Source organism: Vulpes vulpes, chromosome 11 (genome assembly GCF_048418805.1).
Source record: "Vulpes vulpes isolate BD-2025 chromosome 11, VulVul3, whole genome shotgun sequence".
Classification (NCBI taxonomy): domain Eukaryota; kingdom Metazoa; phylum Chordata; class Mammalia; order Carnivora; family Canidae; genus Vulpes; species Vulpes vulpes.
In genome coordinates this window covers 91,763,838-91,785,346 of record NC_132790.1, presented here as the reverse complement: position 1 = coordinate 91,785,346, position 21,509 = coordinate 91,763,838, and the positions used below count along the sequence as shown (strand labels likewise).

Below are 21,509 nucleotides of genomic sequence, written 5' to 3'. Positions count from 1 at the left end.
ACATTCTGATATGGGGCTTTCAAGGGCGTTAAGCTCTGTTCTTATTCTAATAGGGGCTTCCTGCCCTTGGCTTGGGCTCTGTTCTTTTTCTAATAGGGGGCTTTCTAGGACATTAGCTGTAAGCTGTTTTCTTCCTGTAACTGAAGGAATGTAAATTTCAGCTCTTATTCACAGGGGCCTGGGATGGCGGTACTTGTGCTAATGCTAAACTTGAGGTGGAATGGCCTTGATTTTTCTCGGCCTCCACAGAAGGAGCTAGGATTCAAACCTAAACGCACCAGCTCCAAATTCTCAACTCTTAACCATCATGCTATTGTTAATTGTAAATATAACTAAATATTGAAATACTCTGATCCATAAGATAAAAAGTAATGAACTAAGAAAAAATATGGCAGTAGGAAATAAGCATTTGGATTAGGTCTCTGTGGGAGCATTACAGTCTTAAGAGTAGTTAGACATAAATTGGATCTTTTCAAGAAAAAAATATTTTTTCATTAATGAAAATGAGAGGCTTTTATCTAAAGAAAATTTATGTAAAGAAAACAAATTTTAAGTGGAATACATGAGTGTTGTTCTCAACCTTGGCTGCACATTGGACTCCTCTACGGAACTTTAAAAACTTAACAGATGTCTGGGTTCCACCCCAGATATTCTTACTGAATTGGTGCCAAGTGCAGCCTGGACATAAGGATTTGTGAAAGCTGCCCAGGTGGCATCACTACAAAAATTAAAGTCTTGAGAGTGGCTTCATGGTAAAGCCTAAGCAGTCAGTATGGAATCAGGGTGTCCTGGGGTTGAAATCACATGTGTGATTTTGGGAGATTCACTTTTCCTTTCTGAGATTATCTTCTTATCTATCCAATGGGGATAATAATAGAGCTTAACTTTGAATTTGTAGAATGCACACAAATCTCTTAACAATGCATATCATGGTCACTCAAAGATTGAAGGCAGATCGTAGGTGAGGTTTTTTCCTAAATTATGAGACGACAAGGAAAATCAGTAAAGCAAAGCTTTTTTTACTGAATTTAATGCTTTAATTGATAACCTCTATGAAAACTAAATGATATATATCATATCTATATAATCTATTATCTATCCATCTGTCTATTAATCACTAGCAAACTATGTAGCTTTTTTTGGAGTAGAAGTTCATCTTCATTTGCTCAGCACAATCTTATATTCCCAGACACAGTAGAGAGTCAGAAGATGTGCAGACACAAAGAAGGCAGCTTTATTTATTTTTTATTTTAATTTTTTAATTATTTATTTATGATAGTCATATAGAGAGAGAGAGAGGCAGAGACACAGGCAGAGGGAGAAGCAGGCTCCATGCACTGGGAGCCCGACGTGGGATTCGATCCCGGGTCTCCAGGATCGCGCCCTGGGCCAAAGGCAGGCACCAAACCGCTGCGCCACCCAGGGATCCCAGTAGGCAGCTTTAAACAATGATTTTCCTATCTCTCCCCTTCCCACTCCCCTTAGAGAATCTTCATAACCCCCCATGTCCCAGTCTTCTGGGATTGATCTCTGCCTTACCTCAATCTTGCTTATTGAAATGTCAGTTAGAAAAACCAAAGCCATCCTTTTGACTATCCTGGAGAAAGCATTTAAATTTGGCGACATGTTAGTCACATTGGACATCATTCTAGGAGGCATAGAACCATGAGTCATTCTTTCTGTGAGGTCTTGTACTGACTCCTGACTTAGAGTCAACATCTGCTTTTCTGATTCTGCTTAATTCCCCATTTCCTGCTGCATAACCATGACCATGTGAAAGTTTCAGGTTTTTGACTACCATAAGCTACTGTTTCCAAGTAATGGCAAGATGAGCAAGTGCTTTAGGAGATATCACTCAAGAATACATGCTTGTGAGTTACTGCAAATATCTTGGCTGTTAACCTTCTTCATTGGGCCAGATATATTTAAGAATGTCCTACTTTAAAAAAAAAAAGAAAAAGAATGTCCTACTTTTTCACTGTATCAGAGTTAAGCACGTCTGGTTAATGTGGACATAGGTCTTTTTCCGTTAATTAATATGAAAAGACTAGGGTAAAGATGATGCTTTAGGCTTGGCAATAGAGGAATCTTTTCTTTTTAAAAGTCTAATGTATATATACTTAATTTAAAAACTTATAACTGTTAAGTTCTTTAAAGAAATAATTTAGTTGTTATATATGGCCATCTTCCATGCATTCTACATGTATTAGTTAACATCATGTATGAAGTTGATGCTATACAGCTAAAGAAACCAAGAACATCCAATTAGAAACTGATAGAGGTTAAATTTAAATGTAAGCAGGGCAGCCCTGGTGATGCAGCGGTTTAGTGCTGCCTGCAGCCGGGGGCGTGATCCTGGAGACCCTGGATTGAGTCCCACGTCAGGCTCTCTGCATGGAGTCTGCTTCTCCCTCCCTGTGTCTCTGCCTCTCATTCTCTCTCTCTTTCTCTATGAATAAATAAATAAATAACTTAAAAAAATAAAAATAAAAAATAAATAAATGTAAGCAGTCTGATTCCAGAAAATGAGCTCTAACATTATACCCTATCACCAACAGCAAAGGTTTACAAACACAGTAATGCCTTACAGCATGAAACAAATTCCTTTTATTTTTTCCTAGCATTTTATCAATGTCAAATGATAATAATAGGTTCATTATTTCTTTATTTAACTCTGTTGAGAGATGCCTTGCAAGGAAGTCCCTGATCATGAAGTTATCCATCATGAAAGTTTTCTTTTTAGTTTTCAAAATAGGCAATCTGAAGCAGTGCTCCTCTGATGTATTTCTTTCGGAGCTCCACTTTCTTTCTGAAAGTCATTTCCCTTGGACAAATTTTTTCAATTAGATAATTTTCTAGTAAAACTCTAGTTTTATTTCTCAACTTTTCCAATGGTTACTCAAAATCTGACATTTTTTTTTCTGATTGCCTTTTAAAAGCTAAAATCCCAAATTTCTGTAATTTTTTTTGCAATAAACTACCTAAATTGGAGCTAGTAATAAATACATTTATGAGAAGTTTCTAAAGGCTCCAACTAATTCTCACATAGAAACATCCTAAATAGAGTAACTCCTCCTCAACTTGGAACCCTCTTTGTTGGTAGGTAATTATTACCTAAATATTATGGACAAAAAGGAAATTGCATTAATCTTTGGAGCTCAAATATCTAGTCTTACCAACTGCATATGCAGAAATTTCACACAGATCCCTCTGGTATTTCTGCAGGACCATAGGGGTGCCCTTATGAGAATTCACACACCTGTCTTCTGCAGTACCAGATGGCATCCATCAACTCTTTTTCCTTCCTGTTCTGACTTCTCTGTGAAGCTTCTAGAAGTGTAGCATCAAAATGATTGGTGGCAAAGTGCCCACTGAGAATATTGTAAGAACTTCAAGATGCACATCAAGAGTACTACTCTACAAAGCTGTGTCCAAAGCTGCCCCTCCTTGGGAGATGTGCTGAGTTCTGGATAGCCAAGGAAGAATGACACTCTCTCTAGTTCTGCATTGCCTTGTGTCACCTCAGTATAGAAACAGCAATATTTTTACTCAGTGTCTCTTAGAAATAGCAACCTCTTTTCTGGCCCTATGCCATTTTTCATAAAGGGCTTAAAATTTGTACAAATGATTGGGCAGGGAGCAGATGCCCTATAATAATATCCATTTCTTTTCATCAGTTTTCTCTCCCATGGGCATCCTTATGAAAACTAACATTAAAGCTCCTTTCTTAACCTTCTGTGCAATCCTTATCCCCTTGTCCCTGCACAGAAACTGGAATGGCAGTTATATAACTCCACTCAGCAGAAACATTTATTCCAGGATTTCCTTGTATTTACTTTTCCATGGCTGAGAGCATTTTCCTTCTACCAAATCATGACTCATTTCTGTTGGGAAACAATTAAAAAAGAGAAAAACTGGAAATAGAAATGGGGAATAAAACAGACAACAGAGTTTAAGAGTAGAGGATCTTGTAATTAAACTTGGGAGCTACGAAGGTCAACCAGAGTGTTAGATCTGCAGCCTGAGATTTTTTAGAAATCGATTTTAGGGTGTTCTGTGGAAAAACAGACTACAAACCTTTTGATCTAAAGTGATCCTCAGCTGAGCTGAGATTCTGTAACCCCAAATTTTGGGGAGAGCTGTTGAAAAATATCTTTTAGCATAGCTGGGTATATTACATAAAGAACCGTCATTTTCCCATCTCCAACAAATTACTTGTTTTCAGGACCGTGGAGAGATTACAGAGGATATTTAGTAACACCAAACCAGGTATCAAGCAACTATTAACACTTGGGTGGAATCTCAGATCTGGAAAATGAAAACACTTCTAAGCATATATATTTTCTGCAACCAAGACAAAAAACATAAAAAATCTGCATGAAGCTTTTGGTGGGAGAGAATCTAAGGCCAATCTCTAGTGAACAGAAGGATATTAAATGAATAGGATAGAAATGAATTTTAATGGCTCATTATTAGTAATTTCAGATGTGCAGAACACCTTTTATACTTTAATGAAATCTTTTTATTTTAGTGATTGTAAAAGTCACTTTGACATGTAACTTTGATCTTCCATATTCTATTTCAGTCAGAGGATTTTATGTTTCTTGATGAATAAGAGAGGGTCTGCTTTTTTCTCTTTACAACTCATCTTCATAGGGTGAATGGCTGGCTATGGATTTCATAGAATTTTAAATAATTCATCCTTCTGGATTACAAATGATTATTATTTTTTTGTAAGTTTAATGAACATCCCATTATCATCAAGGAAATGCTTTATTCTTTTAATAGGCCTTATGTTTGTTTTAGAAAAATCTGGAACATTGGTCTCCACCATGCTTGTGTGTGTCATAAGAGAATAGTAATAAAGGAGGCACTCAGTGTCAGGATCACCTATCACCATGTGTTTGTTAGAGGGTATGTGATTATGAGAAGGAGAAAGCATCTTGTTAGATACCTCACCACTCATTCCTGATGGGGAGAAAAAGATCCTTTCACCTAGGGTAGTGGTTTAGATGTTAACAGGTAAAACAGCATATCTGTTTTTCCTGCGAACTTCATTAGCATCCAAATAAGAGTGGAGGGTTTGAATTTGTAAGAGAAAAGACAAGGCCAGTAAAGGGAAGTTTCCCAAGGAAAAGGTTTGGGAAAGGAGTTCAGTAGGCAGCATGGGGAACAGGAGGAATTAAAAAGGGAGAGGAGAGAAATTGAGTGGTGGGAGGGAAGAAGGAGCAAAAGAAAAAAGCCAGTTGCCAAGATCTATAGCCAACCTTTCCATAGTATGTGACCAAAAATTAAGTCAGTGTTAAAATTCCTGCTCTTCTCTATCTACTGCTCTGTGAAGATCCACCAGAGTCTTCCTTATACTCCTATTGTATTTTGGGTGCATGTCTGATATGGAGGAACTAGTGAGGTACAATGCCCTCAGGAACAGTGATGGTAACTGTTCACCTTACAAGGATTCCAGTGGAGACAGTGTTGTGTGCCGTTCCCTTTTCCTCTCACAAACCTAAATAGTTATCCCTGGTTTCCTACGCCAGCGGCTGGAGAAGGCGGAAACTAGAATTCCTGGATAGCAAGGACTATTTAAAAAGACTGAAGGGCAGGTGTTGAAACACCAACAAGTGATAGCAGTCAAGGCGGGAAAGGGCTAGAAGCACTATAAAAAAATGAACGCTAAAGGATGACTAGAGTTAGTCAAAGTGAGGGCTGAAAACCCAACAGAAGTATGAGTTTAATTAAATTTAAGAGAAAATTTACCAGATGTTGAAGGGACAAAAGTATAGAGGATGGTGAAGTAATTATATATATATTTAAGATTTTATTTATTCATGTGAGAGAGAGAGAGAGAGAGAGAGAGAGAGAGAGGCAGAGACACAGGCAGCGGGAGAAGCAGGCTCCATGCAGGGAGCCTGATGTGGGACTCGATCCTGGGTCTCCAGGATTAGGCCCTGGGCTGAAGGTGGCGCTAAACCGCTGAGCCGCCCAGGCTGCCCTAATTATATATTTTTTGAGCTCAGAGGTGGACATAAACCCCTTGGAGATCACAAGCGGATCCAGGTACCATCTGAGGACGTGTGTGGGCATTTTCTCAGAGTTCCATTAAGAGGCAGAGGAGACTTACCATTATAAAAAAGACAGAGGGAACAGAGCTAGTCAGTTTGAGGAAGATCTTCACAATAAAGACCTGAAGTTACAGATGTTGCATGGTCTTTCATCATGCCTTCTGTGGCATGTGGCCGGGCACCCACAACTATTTGAACGAAGGGTGTTACTACTGAAAGAGTGAGTGTAGTTATTTGGCACACCAAGGATTTAAAGCAGCCTTCCTGTCAGTCAGCCCCTCCCTGCTTTGTCCCCAGGCAGTTCCCTCCTGTGAAAATAAGAAACCCTTAGGCTCTTCTCCTGGGACAATAGAGAAAAATGTCGATTTATAGGCAGAATATAGAATCTAAACCCTGAAAGGGATCTTAATGAATTTCTAATGCAATTGTCTCAGAGAAAATATTAGCCCAGAAAAGTAGGTGTTTTTTTTTTTTTTTTAATACATTGTTACTAAGGAGAGAGGGTGAGAATTCATTTTTTATTCCAGTTGTAGGATAATACCCTCTACCCCTGAGAACTTATGAAGTGGAGTGGAAAACCCCTGAACAAAAATGTTTTTAGATTCCTTGTTATTTACATTATTTCTTCTTGGGGAGCCTGGGTGGCTCCGTTGGGTGAGCGTCTGCCTTCTGCTCAGGACAGGATCCCAGGATCCTGGGATGATCAGGCTCCCTGCTCAGAGAAGAGTCTGCTCCTCCCTCTCCCTCTACCTGCCACTCCCCCTGCTTGTGCTCTCTGTCAAATAAATAAAATCTAAAAATATGTAAATAAATAAACGATTTCTTCTTGCTAAGATCCCCATGAGGTATATGTATTTTTAAACTTTAGCATTAAATTCATACTGGATACTGAGAAACAAATACTCCATTAAAAAAAAAAAGAAGCAGGAAATGAACAAATAGAAGTAAGTCTGGGGATCCCTGGGTGGCACAGCGGTTTGTTGATTTCTAATTAACTGACCAGAGACTCAACAGGCTTATATATCAGAGGGTGTAGTTGTGGAAAATGATTTTCCATCTCTAAATATTTTATAGATGCTTTTACCTAATATTATTTCCAGAGATACATATTATAGATATGTAGGCAGTTTGCTAAAAAGTTACTACTTGAGAGTGAAGTCTGTGTGGTCCTCTCACCACTTAACATGAACTGATGTACGTGATTGCATGGTCCTGAAAGAAGCAGGGTATTGTATAATTCTATGTTACTACATATGCTATTCTTAGACCTCCTATTACACTGAGGTCCTCTATAATAATGACAGATGTATGATTCATCAGGTTGTCATAAAAAAGATGAAAAAAGATTTTAGAAAGCAAAAAGAATGTGAACACTGAAAGAATATATATAAATGGAATAAGAAGGAGGCCTCAGAATTTTGTGATTAAATCCATCAAAAAATATTGACTTAGCCTTTTAACCTTTTATTTAACCTTAATTCCACAAATAGCTAGTTTTAAGTGGCTTATCGTTATGTGTATGTGTCTTTATTTTAAATTTAAATTCAGAGCTACCTAATATTGAATTTTATTGAATGGTGATTGTACCCGTCAGTGTTCCAGCATGAAACAATTCCATTCACATGGCTCAGCTGAAATTTACTGAAAGGACTGATTATAGAAGTGTGGCAGTGGTAAGGAAGCCACCCCAGAAAGTGAGAAAGTAAGGTAGGGGGAGCCAAAGATAATCAACAATGAAAAGCTGTTACTACTGCCTGGAAAGTAATATACTAAAGCCTAATAAAGAGAGCCATGGATAAAGTGACCCCTAAACTCTTAGGGATCATAGTCAATGAAGGGATGCAAGCAGTGCCACAAAACATTGAGCTGGCATGTGGAATAGGGAGAGGGGGAATGGAGTAGGAGGGTGATTATAGGGAAAGGAAAAAATTACCCCAGTTCTCCCTTTCTCCTTTCAATCTTTGATCTCTTGCCCATGCCTTCCTTTAGCCAAACCCGCTAGAAACCAGAAAGCAAAAAACCTGGGTAATATATTCTCCAAGAGTCTACTGCTTGGGACACACAGCGAGACAGGAAGATGTGGAGAATGGATCTGAAAAGAGAGAGAATGACCACTATGATCTCAGATGTTAAGAATCACATAGCACTTTCTACTGATCCAAGCCAGCAGAGAGATGATGGGTGAAAGCATGCTTACCTAGTGCAGAAGGAGGGCAGTGAAGGATTCCATTACCAATATGGTCATTCTAGTCAGGAACATGTTCATAAAAAAAAAATGCAGAGAGCAGATATATCTATTTACGTAGTCAAGAGTGCTGAAATTATTTTTTTAAAGAAGATGTAAAAGTGACTTCTTCTAAGGGGAATCACCTCTTCTACATAAAATTCATTCACATTTCCATGAACAAGACATATTTATATTGCTATCAGTTTTCTGCAATTTACAGAGTTGTAAAATAGCTCAAAGATGAAAAGGTGAAGTCAAGATAGCCTGGGGTAAACCCCTGATTTCTTTAGCTATTTCAACACCTTTCATAAGTTAATCAAGATCAGAAAATTAATAAATTACTCATAAGTTACTCTTTGAAATCAGTTCCCATGTTGAAATATTTGTCCCCTTTTTGGTTTTTAGCCCTCAGTACTTAATCAGTTATATTTTTATTGTAACACTTTTTTTACTGAAAGGTTTTAGCAAGAATAATGCATTCGTTTATCTCTACCCCCAGATATGCAGTGGCACCCTATCCCCTATCTCATACTGTTCATGTTTCCTTTCCATCTTCTAGGTTTGTGTTCTATCTTCCAACTCTGTCTCTTGCTTATCCCCAATAATCTTTCAACCTTATAAGCAAGGATAGCCCTTAAGGAGAACTTATGCATTCCATGCTCTCTCTCTGCCTGAGTTCTCAGAAGTTGCTCCCTCTTCCTCCCATCCATCTGGATATTATTATTCAGTCTTCAGGGTAACTGGCTAGTCCTCTTTTCCATCTGACTACTGAATGCTCTAGGTTACTCTTGAACATACTGAATTGGGCTTTTCATTGCTTTCTAATCATCTCTCATATGTTTTCATTTTAGGTTTTTAACTAAATGTGGATCATATTGTGATAGAGCCCGAACTGTGAGTTTGTTTGCCAGTACAACCAATTTAAAATTGAATTTGAACATTTTTTAAAAAAGATTTTATTTATTTATTAATGATAGACCTAGAGAGAGAGAGAGAGAGAGAGAGAGAGAGGCAGAGACACAGGCAGAGGGAGAAGCAGGCTCCATGCCAGGAGCCCGATATGGGATCCGATTCCGGGACCGCAGGATCGTGCCCTGGGCCAAAGGCAGGCGCCAAACCACCGAGCCACCCAGGGATCCCCAAATTTGAACATTTTTAAAAGAATACACTCCCTCCTTCCTTTTCCTGAACTATCTCCATACACTGTCATTATACATCTGGGCATTTTTACTGTTGTGCTCTTTTCCTGGATCCACAGGCATTTGACTTTGGTACCTTGTTACAGAGATTGACGAAACAAGCTATTTGCTATCAGGAGCCTACTTTTATACTGAACTTACTTCCTTTTTGCATCTGTGGCTTAGCTATGTGAGTGTGTGTGTTTGCATATGGATTGATTGTTTTTATAAGTCAATCAGGAATATGCCCTTTGGCTGTGTGAAAAGTTAGTGATAGTAACATGAGTTCACATTTGTATATTCTGAAGCTTTCAAGTATTTGTATATACATTTTCCTATTAAAATCCCGTAATTATCTGATTGTCTCCATTTTACTGATGAGCAAACTGAGTTCCGGATAAATTAAATGCTTTGCTAAAGCTCACACAACTGGTAAGCAATAGGTCTACTTGTTTTTAAATCATGTGAAGAAATTCAAGTAAATGAAAAGTCATGCATGTGCTTTTGTTTCTAATGGAAAGGAAAATTGCATTTAAACAGTGCTATAGGCATTTTAGTAGGTTATTTTACTAGAGCACTGAGAAAATAAAAGTAGGAAAACCTTTAGTTTTGCAAATAATCTGAAAGCTTTTTATCTGTAAACATACTATTTGGTCTGTGAAATGAGCATCACCTCTATCCACATTTATTTATTCTATTCTATTTCCTGATTGCTTTTGCTCATATTCCACTGTTCTTTTTCTCACAAGGTTAAAAAGAACACGTGCAGCTGTCTACACAGAGCAGACTCACACATACACATGAATTTAATTTTAAAAAGGCCAAAAAATCAGAGGACCAACTAAACATGTTAGATTTTCATTAGCTCCACTATTAAGAATTCATTAGATATACTGAAATATTACTTTTAAGGCTGTCCTTATTTCTCAGGATACCATATTAGACATAGAGTATTTATTTTTCATAACTGACATAATCTAAACTTGAAGTATTTCCTAATGATGTAATGTAAAATAGATTACATTAGGGTGTCTGGGTGGCTCTTTCAGTTAAGTATCCGACTCTTGGTTTGGCTCAGGTCATGATTTCAAGGTCCTGAGATCAAGCCCCACATGGGGCTTCAAGCTGGGCGTGGAGCCTGGTTAAGGTCCTCTCTCTTTCCCCCCACACTGCCCTCCCTCCCCAACGTACACACTCTTCTCTCTCTCTCTCTCAAAAAAAAAAAAAAAAAAAAAAGAGAAAAAGAAAAAGATCATATTAAAATTTTGTGTACCCCTGCAAAAGATTGGAAACAAGTTGACTGTTGAATTTATTAGAAATGTAAATGAATTAAGGAAATGGAGGTTCTGAAAAGCATGGAAATCAACGAAACTTTTTCTGAGTATGATTTGATTAATTCATAAAACATTTCTTATTTAGAAATACATTTAATTTAGTCAGCATCACAGGGAAGAAACTACTTTGCCACAATTGAATTTTCTTAATAACTAAAACTTCCTATTTAGAGGACCAACACTTTAATTTTATTATGGATAACAGTATTTCCTAAATATTATCATACTCTATATGACTTCTTAAATAGAGAGCACTTTACACACATCATTATAACATGGCTCATGATTATGAAATTGATGTGTATACTCTGTTATAAACACAGCTTCAAAAAAAACAAAAACAAAAACAAACACAGCTTCCGGAATTATTATGATGTGAAGGGTTATTTATTCCTAAACTAAATGGTCCCAAACTGCTAATATATTTGAATGCCTTCATTTGTCTTTTTAAAATTCCTTTCCCCCCTAAATTTTTAATAAACATTCTAAACATACAACAAAGTTGAAAGAATTTTATGGTAAACACCCATATACCTAAAGCCTAGATTTTACTAATGACATTGTACTATAGAATGTACTCACTTTCTTACAGATCAGTGCATCAATGCATCCCTCTATCCATTCATTCATCCACTTTATTTTTAAAATTCATTTCACAGTAATTACAGATATGTTAGTATGCTTCTTTCTGAAAAATGCAGCATGCATATCATTAATTAATGTTTGATGTAATTTCTTGAGGTAAAATTTATATAACAATGACATAGAAATCTTAGGTATACAATTGCTGAGTTTTGGCAAGTACATATACTCACATAACCTAAACCCTATCAAAATTTAATTTTGTAGTTGTTTTTTTAGTTTTTAAAAATTGTAGTAGATATACAAACTATAAAATTTACCATCTTAGCCATTTTTAAGTGTACAGTTCCGTGGCATTAAATGCATTCATAATGTTATACGACCATAACTACTACCCATCTGCAGAACTTCTACATCTTGAAGAACTGGAAATCTATACAGATTAAACAATAACTCCCCATTCACTCTTCCTCTCAGCCACCATTCTATTTTCTGTTTCTGTGATTTTAACTACTTTCATTACTTCCTATAAGCAGAATTACATAGTATTTGTCTTTTAGTCACTGATTTATTTCATTTAGTGTAATGTCCTCAAGCTTCTTTCATGTTGTAGATTTATGTCAGAATATCCTTCCATTATGTTAACAATAAATATTCTATTATATGTATATACATATTTTGTTTATTCATCTGTTGATGAATATTTGGTTGCTTCCACATTTTAGTTATTCTGAATAATGGTGCAATGAATGTGGGTATATATATATTTCTTTGAGACCCTGCTTTCAGTTCTTTTGGGTATATATCCAGAAGTAGGATTGCTAGATCATATGAAAATTCTATTCTTAAATTTTTGAGGAATTGACCTATTGTTTTCCACTCAGCTGAACCATTTTACATTCTCATCAACAGAGCACAAGAGATCCAGTTACTCCATATCTTTACTAGTATTGTTATTTTCTGATTTTTTTGATGGTGGATATCCTAATGAGTGTGAGGTGGTGTCTCATTGTAGTTTTGGTATGCATTTCCTTATGGTTAATCATATAATCTTTTCATGTGCTTTTTGGTCATTTGTATATCTTCTTTGGACAATGTCTATTCATGGCTTTTTGCTCATTTTTGAATTGGGTTTTTGTGGGATTTTTTTTGAGTTTCAGGAATTCTCTATATATTTTGGATATTAATCTCTTATCAGATATATGATTTGCAATATGATATTGATATGATATCATATATTTGCAATATATGATAGTATTTTATTCCATTCTATGGATTGTCTTTTGATGCACAAAGTTTTAAAATTTTCATGATATCCAGTTTTTTTTTTTTTTTACCACCTGTGTCATTAGTGCCATATCCAAAATATTGTTGTCAAATCCAATGTCATAATTTTTTTTTCCTATATTTTCTTTTAAAATTTTTAGGGTTTTTTAGGTCTTACATTTAGGTCTTTGATACGTTTTGAGATAATTTTTGTATATGGTGTTAGGTAAGTATTCAACTTCATTCCTTTGCATATGGATATCCAGTTTTCCCACCATCATGCGTTGAAAAGACTGTCCTTTCCCCACTGAATGGTCTTGACACCCTTGTTAAAAGTCATTTGACCATTTTGTGAAGGTTTTTTCTGTACTCTCTTTTGTTTGGGTTATTCAAGATTTCTTGATATTCCACATGAATTTTGGATTTCTATTTCTATAAGAATTGTCATTGGGATTTTGATAGAGATTGCATTGAATCTGTACATCACTTTGGTACTGAATATTAGGGATGTGTTTCCATTTGTTTATGTCTTTGTTAATTTCTCTCAACAATATTTTGTAGTTTTCATTGTGTAAGATTTTCATCTCCTTGGTTAATTCCTAAGTATTTTACTCATTATTTGTCTATTAAGATTTCCTATTTCTCCATGGTTTAATCTTGTTAGTCTTGTGATCTAGGAATTTGTCTATTTCATCTAGGTTATCCAATTTGTTGACATACTATTGTTCATAGTACTTTCTTAAAATTATTTTCATTCCTATAGAATCAGCAGTAATGTCCCCACTTTCATTGTCTATGTTACTGTCCTGTTTTGTGTTTAATTTATTTTAGTGAAAAATTTAAATTCCTTTCTGGGAATGCACAGAAATGCATTAGTATCTCATGTTATATAGAAACAAAAAATACAATTATAAACTGTTGTTACAGTGATACTAGCTTTATAATTGGCCATGAATTTACTTTTCTTGAGATCTTTATTTCTTCATATAGCTTCAGGTTACTGTCTAATATCCTTTCATTTCAACCTGCAAGACTCTCTTAGAGATTACTTACAGGGAAGGCCTAATGGTAATAAGTCCTTCAGATTATATCTGATAATTTCTCTAACATTTAGGAAGGTCAGTTTTGCCAGATACAGGATTCTTGGTTGAAAGTTCTTCTTTGAGGCTTTGAACATTTGGTCCATGCCTACTGGCCTCGAAAGTTTCTGATGGGAAATCTGCTGATAATCCTATTGAGGATTTCTTTTATGTGATAACAGTTACTTCTCTCCCTGCTTCAAGATTCTGTTTTTTGAATGATTGAATAAATGTATCTTGTTGTGGGTCTCTGAGTTCATCTTATGTAGAATTCCTTGATCTTCTTAGATGTTTATATTTATGCCTTCATCAAATTTGGAAAGTTTCAGCCATTATTTTTCAGATATTCTCTCATCCCCTCCCTTCATTCACTCTCACTCTTGCTCTTGTTCTTGTTCTTGCTGTCTCTCTCTTTCCTCCTAGGACCCCCACATTCTTTCTTATGGATGAGTAATATTCTATTGTATATATACATATGCCACATCTTCTTTATCTATTTACGTAGCAAAGAAATTTGGGTTGCTTCTATATCTTGGCTATTGTAATTAATGCTACAATAAATATAGGGGTGCATATATCTTTTCAATTTAGTGTTTTTATTTTCTTTGGGTAAATATCCAATAGTGGAATCACTGGATCATATGGTATTTCTGTTGTTAATTTTGGGGGAACTCCATACTGTTTCCCACAGTGTTTGCACTAATTTACATTCCCACTAACAGTACATGAGTGTTCTCTTCTCCATAGCCTCATCAGCATTTGTTATTTCTTGTCTTTTGGATACTAGCCATTCTGACTGATGTGAAGTGATAACTCATTATGGTTTTGATCTTCATTTTTCTGATGATGAGGTTATGGGATATTATTTTTATAAGTATATATAGGTTACATATTTATATAAATATCTATGCCTCTGTGCCAAGGGTCACCTGAGGCATAAATAAGGTTTCTCAAATCTTTTCTGAGCCTGAGCCTTTCTCTGGGCACGCACAGTCACTTTGTAATTTTCTCCATATTTGCAGTTGCTCTTGAATGTCCTAGTTTTTAATGTTCCATTTTCAAAAGGGAAAAAAGAAAAACAAAGTGGGGGTAAAAGGTTGCCAGCTCTTTAAATTTCCAGAAGTCACTTCAGCTGGAGGATGAAGAGTGTGTGTGCAAAAATGACTGCCCATTTTTTTGCACCTTTGTCATCAGGACCAGCAGTCAGAGACAACATCCCTGATGTTTGGAGGACTGGGCACTTTATGTCTACCTTGGCTCCTTCAAGTTGTGTGCGAACTGCTCCAGGAATAATCGTGTGGCTGTCTACCACAGGGTTGGAGAAAAAGGGGCTGGGAAGCTGCTTCTGTGCTGAGATAACATTGACTAAAATTCACTAAAATTTACTGTCCAAACCTTTTCCTGGAAGTTGCTAGCCTTCAGTAAACTCCAGATTTCCAAAATAGTTACACTGGACAGATTTGACAGTGCAATTGTTGTTTAGAAGGGAGACAGATTCCTGGTGCTTCCTATTCTGTTACCTTCCTAGAATCCTCTACCTCCCTTCATTTACTTTTGATAGTATTTCTGACTCTTCCCTTATTTGTCTTTTTGTTCTTTTTTGGGGAAGTCATTCTTAAATATATCCTAAATGGAGCTCAATGCCCCTGACAATGTTTTATGTTCCTTCCTGAGGAAAACTTTTTAAAATTTTCTACTTGGTAAATGTGAATATAAGATTTTCGATTGAAAGAAGAAATCAAGCTAAATAAATGACCTGGAAAAAAACCAAAGTAAATATAAAATATTTTCATAATAGACTTCTAAAAATCTAATACAAAGTTAAAATTTCACAAATAATTAGCAAGTAATTCAGTCTTCCCAAGAAAGTATGAAATGATAAAAAATAACCCCTCCCTTTCCCACTTTTACCACTCAAAAGTTTTTTTCTCCAAAGGTAACTATTGCTATTACAACTTTTCTGAAGTCCTTGAAAAAATATGCATGTAACAGCATATGTATAAAAAAGTAATATACATTACAAATGATAATAGTTATATATAATTTTTAATCTTTACTTGAATGTAGTTATAGTATGCATGTTGTCTGTACTTCTGATATGAGTGTTATTTCCATAATGGTAAATAATGATACTAACATTACATACAACTTAATCTATTTAAGTACTGATTTAAAAATAGACATTTAGATTGTTTCCAGATTACTTTAGCCAATGCATGCATTCACAAAATTACTAACAGCAGTATTACTGGGCCAAAAGTTATTTTTAAAATTAAGAATTGGGATCCCTGGGTGGCTTAGTGGTTTAGCTCCTGCCTTCAGCCCAGGGCATGATCCTGGAGTCCTGGGATCAAGATCCACATCGGGCTCCCTGCATGGAGCCTGCTTCTCCCTCTGCCTGTGTCTCTGCCTCTCTCTCTCCCCCTGTGTCTCTCATGAATAAATAAAATCTTTAAAAAAATAAATAAAATAAAATTATGAATTTACTTTTCTGTGAATAGTGAATAATACTTTGATACTATCTATTAACAGAGGGCCTTCTAAACTTCAAAACTTGGAAAAACCTCAGAGGAGATGAATTAAAATATGACCCTCCCCAACAGTGTAAGTACAAATCAAATTACTATATTATTAAAATTGATTGAGGAAAATATTTGCCCAAAATAAAAATCAATACCTTATAGTATACAGAATCCTGGGGTTATAGTACCCAGTCCTCTCACCTGGCAGGGAATGAGGATTGCAGAGTGAGTGGGACGTCTGAAAGTTTCCTTGGCCACATGGGCTTTGTGGAGCCAAGGGGTGGGCAGGGAGTGTGTTCCTTACTGGAAGATATAGATTTCTTACTGGAAGATAAAATCAAGGGAGCATAGAAAAGAATCAAACTTGAGGAAGAAGGGAAGGTAGTAAGCTATAAAATGTTTCCCCCAAAAGTTACATACATAGGAGAAAACCCAGAGGAAGATAGCTTTAGAGTGTGGAGCCAAGGTAGTAGCTGTATATACTCAGTCTGCTTTAGCAAGATTCTCAAGATAACTAATTAAGTTTAAATAAATGAGGAAGACAGGCAGCTCTTAATTTATTTAAAATTAAGTTTAAATAAATGACGCAGTGGTTTAGCGCCGCCTGCAGCCTGGGGTGTGGTCCTGGAGACCCGGGATCAAGTCCCACGTTGGGCTACCTGCATGGAGCCTGCTTCTCCCTCTGCCTGTGACTCTGCCTCTCTCTCTCTCTCTCTCTCTCTCTCTCTCTCTCTGAATAGATAAATAAAATCTTTAAATAAATAAATAAGGAAGGCAAACACATGTAAACAAATAGACAAAACAACAACAAAATAAAGGACACAAGGAAACACATCACCAAAGAGGTGATGTAATTGGAATTATCATTTGAGAGAAGATTCAGCCTTTGCAAAAATTTAATAAAATACATTGAGATAATGACATGCTTTTATTCATTTTTGCTTGTCAGTTTGTGTTCTTTTCTATCATTTACCTATTGCCTTAATAATTTGTATAACAAACCACTCAAAACTTAGTGGTTTAAGAAAACAACCATTTATTCCTTCTCCCATATAAGTTCTGCCAGCTGGACAGTTGGGCAGTGCTGATTGTCATTATTGACTGTGCTAAATAATTCTGGTTTTGGTTGGGTTTCACTGACAAGTCTAGCAGTTTCCATGCTCTTGACTTGGACGTCCTTGGCTTTCTTCACATGTTTCATACTCCAGCAGGATAGCCTGGTGATTGCATGGATTCAAGAGAGGAAGCAAAAATGCACACTTGCTTTTTTTGCTTTCATTGAGTTTGTTGGTATCCTATTGGGCAAAGCAAGTCACACGGCCAGGTTCAGGGTCAGTATGGAAGGGCACTATCAAAGGGTGTGGTTACAGAGAGGCCTGAAATGTTGGGATTATTAATGCAGTTATTTACCATTTATTCCCTCTTGCTTCTGGGCCTTTCTCCATGACTATATAATTTTATATCATTCTCTACTTTCCCATCCCCTTACCAATAGCTATTTAGCCTTCAGACCTCAGCTTCAGTGTCATTTCTTAGTAGTCTTCTTGCCCCCCTTTTCTCTCCTACCATTGGGTTCAGTGCCAGTACTGTGTGCTATTATAGCATGCTGCACATTTCTTACCATATTTCTTATTGGATTGGATTCTCTTTTAGGATGGGACCCATGGCTTGGTTTTAGAATTGCTAAAGTAATTTCATGTGTATTCTCAGGAAGACTTCAGCTTAGAAAAATTACTACAGTATTTCCTAAGTATATGTAAACAACATTTTCATTTATAAATTAAATGACTAAAAGTAACTTTAAATGTTGTCTTTAATTATTTAAAATGAATATAAAACTTAAAATTCTCAAAATGTAGAGGTGAAATATTACATATCAAATGGGTGCTCAAAGCACATCTTATAGATCAAATATTATTTTGCTGGGGCCGAAGAATCTGTCCTGATCTGTGTTTTTTTTCTCTTCATCTTTAATTTGAATTGTGTTGCAGCATTATTATGAGTAAAGGCGTGAGAATCCTGTTAACGTGACTCTGATGTTTTGGGTAGTAGGAGCACAGAACAGCTGATCCCTGTCATAGGTTTCCAGGTGGAATGGCATAAACTGGCCATGTTGACCGTTATGTGATTAAAATGAAGGTCTCTTGGATGGTTAGTTTGAAAGGGTAGCTGGATTGTTTTATAAACATCTAAGAACTCAGTCTCCCTAAAACACAAGCCTCATATTAGTTCCACAGGAGAGTGAAAGAAATGGATGTGTGAAGAGTTCTTATCTCTTTTTCTTTACATCAGAGAACTCATAGTGAAAACAAACTCCTGGAGACAGTTAAAGATACAAAACTTTTGGAGAAGATTGAAGGATTTAGGTTAACTATAAATATAAAAGCACACTGTTTGAGAGAGAGGTCAATAAACTTCAAATACATTGAAAGGTATTGGTGCAATTTCTTTCCTCGAGGTCCTAAAAAACTGAACAGATATATGTTTTAAATGTGTTTGAGAGTTTCTCAATTGTAAGCCAGGAAAATATATTTTTCAGATCAATTTCCATCATTATTTAGTACCTTAGTTTATCATTTTTTTATCTTTAAGGTTAAGTTTTCTAAAATATACCTGGAATTTATTCCAGTCAGGTATGGTATAATAGCAGAATGAAAATGATTGTCATGGAGGAAGAAGTTCATGCAGGTTCACATGGGAAACACCAGGGATGGTCAGGAGGTGGATTTAGATAAAAATCTTCTGAGCTAGCCCATAAGGGTTTATGAGTTCCCTGATACACATTAAATTCAGTTCAAGATGGGTATCCTCTTGACAGGGATACTGTAGTTCAAAAATTTATGTGGATGATTTGACTATGAGAATAAGTCTCATTTCAGTGTTTTTCAATGAATTAATGTCTTTAGATGACAATGATCCGTCCCAATCTGGATCTATTATAGCATTATGGTTCATCACATTAATTAACACTTGAGAATATATTATGTTGGAATATTCCTTAACTGTTCTATACGTGTAGGCATCATCTTTCCAACCAGATTATAAATTACAGGTTTTAAGAAATCTGTTTCTTGATAGAGATGCACTAAATAAATATTACTTGAATTGAGAAATTGTCACTGAGATCTTTGGCAAAGACTGGGGGAAAACATCACACTAAAAAGTTGATTTCTTAAGTGATGCTGTCACTGTTGATATTTCACCCCTCTTTTATGCTTCTTCAAGGAACACAACCTCTATTAATAAAACCCCCCTCCTTCAAGTAAGTTGCTTGATCCAAGTAGTTGACAAACTTGTGTCTTGGGCTGTTGAACAATATTAAGATAGTCAATTAGCCCAAAGAGTAACATTTTTAACTGTATGTTTTTCTTTGGGTCTTTCAGAGTAAAGATAAGAGTCGTTTAAAGTCATTTAAGTTTGATTTTGTTTTCATTAACTCTCTTTAATTGCAAAAAGCCCTGCTATAGCATTAAAGATGAGTCCCGGATGTGCTGTGTATACTCCAAATGGAGGTATAAATAATAGCTTCAAACACTTATGAATAGTCTCCAGACATAAAAACATGGCCTTGATTTAACTTGAATTATGTAGATGACTACATAAAAATGAATTGATATTTTTCTTTAAGTAATGAGATATAATTTCTGTCATATTTATAAGCTTATTAAATGCCTGCTTGATTTAATTTTGTATTGTTTCCCCCAGCTCCTGACTTTTTAAAAAATGGTTTTAAAATTTATTTTTAACTATAAAAATAACTAACTGAATATTATTTTTCCATTTAAAGATAGTAAACCAAAAGTCTTTGTACTCAGTTAAAAATCCCATCCCTTAAGGTAGCCAACTTATCAGTATTATTTTCTGTATAATTTAGAGACCTATAAATGCATATAGAAAAATGTTTTGTGGTTATTTGCATAATATTGTATATATTTTGCTGTAACTTTCTGCAATTTCTTTGGGAATTGTTGCATATCTCAATATATTTTCATATTACTTTTTACTGTAGCATTGTACTTTACATGACCCTATAGGTTGTTTCGCCTATTCTTACTAATAGAAATTTTGATTATTTATTTATTTTTTAAAAAGATTTATTTATTTATTTATTCAGAGAGAGCGAAAGAGAGGCAGAGACACAGGCAGAGAGAGAAGCAGGCTCCATGCAGGGAGCCCGACGTGGGACTCGATCCTGGGTCTCCAGGATCACACCCTGGGCTGCAGGCGGCGCTAAACCGTTGCGCCACTGGGGCTGCCTGATTATTTTGTTTTTTATTGTATATTCTCCCATTTGCAAATATGTATATAATTATCTGGGATAGATACTACTGTATTTCTCAGTATCCATACCATTTAGTTAGATATTAACAGATTGGTCGATTTGGCTATATTAAATTAAACTTCTACCATCAGGTTATTAGTATATTCTTTACTACATACATCCTCAGAAATATTTGATATTGTCTATTTTATCATTTTTGCCAACCTAGTGGGAAAAAATAGCTCATTATGATCTAATTCATACTTTCTCTTTTGTGAATTTACTTACAATAGAGTATTTATTTGCTGCTTGTCTTTTTGATTGAGTATGTATTCTAGAAATAATTTCTTTATCTGTTTAACATATTTTCTCCTTGTTTTACATTTATCTTTTAACTTTATTTAAGATGTATTTGGCCATGCAGATTTTAAATTTTAGACATAGTTTAAAATTTTTCTGTGTAACTTTGCATTTAATGTTTTGTTTTTGAAGGCTTTCTTGACCTAAAGACATAAACAAATTAACCTATGTTGTAAGTTTAATTTTTCTATAGTTCTTTTCAAATTTTTCTATCTGGAAATTTAATCCATAGAGTTTGTTTTTGTAAATAATAAGATGTTCTAATTTTATTTTTTCCCATATGAATAGCCTGGTTATTAAATGTATTGATTGGCTAGGTTATATTTCTTACTGATATGAAATGTTTTTACTATCTCTTAACTTCAAATAAACAGACAAGTATATTTCTGTGTGTTCTATTGATATATTTGTCTGATACTCATTAAACCAAAATATGTTTAAACTCTTATTATTTTATAGCCTGTTTTATATTTCAGTAGAACAAATCTTTTCTCATTTTTCTCTTCAAAACTTTTGGCTTGGCTTTTCTATTTGGTTTTCTTGGAGTAAAATTGGTAATTAATTTGCCAAGTTTTGTTTAAAAAAATGTTCAGATTCTCACTGAGTTTGCATGGAGAATTGATGTCTTTAAAATGTTG

General features: G+C 35.4%; 1 long non-coding RNA gene across 1 annotated transcript in view; it reads left to right on the top strand.

Annotated features, from left to right (window-relative positions):
• LOC140594533 (uncharacterized) overlaps positions 1-21,252 on the top strand; it is an 88,394-nt gene extending 67,142 nt beyond the window's left edge. The window contains exons 2-3 of the long non-coding RNA XR_011995396.1: positions 16,261-16,332; positions 20,365-21,252. This is a non-coding gene — a long non-coding RNA (uncharacterized lncRNA). The remainder of the gene's footprint in view (positions 1-16,260; positions 16,333-20,364) is intronic.
• The last annotated feature ends 257 nt before the right edge of the window (positions 21,253-21,509 follow it).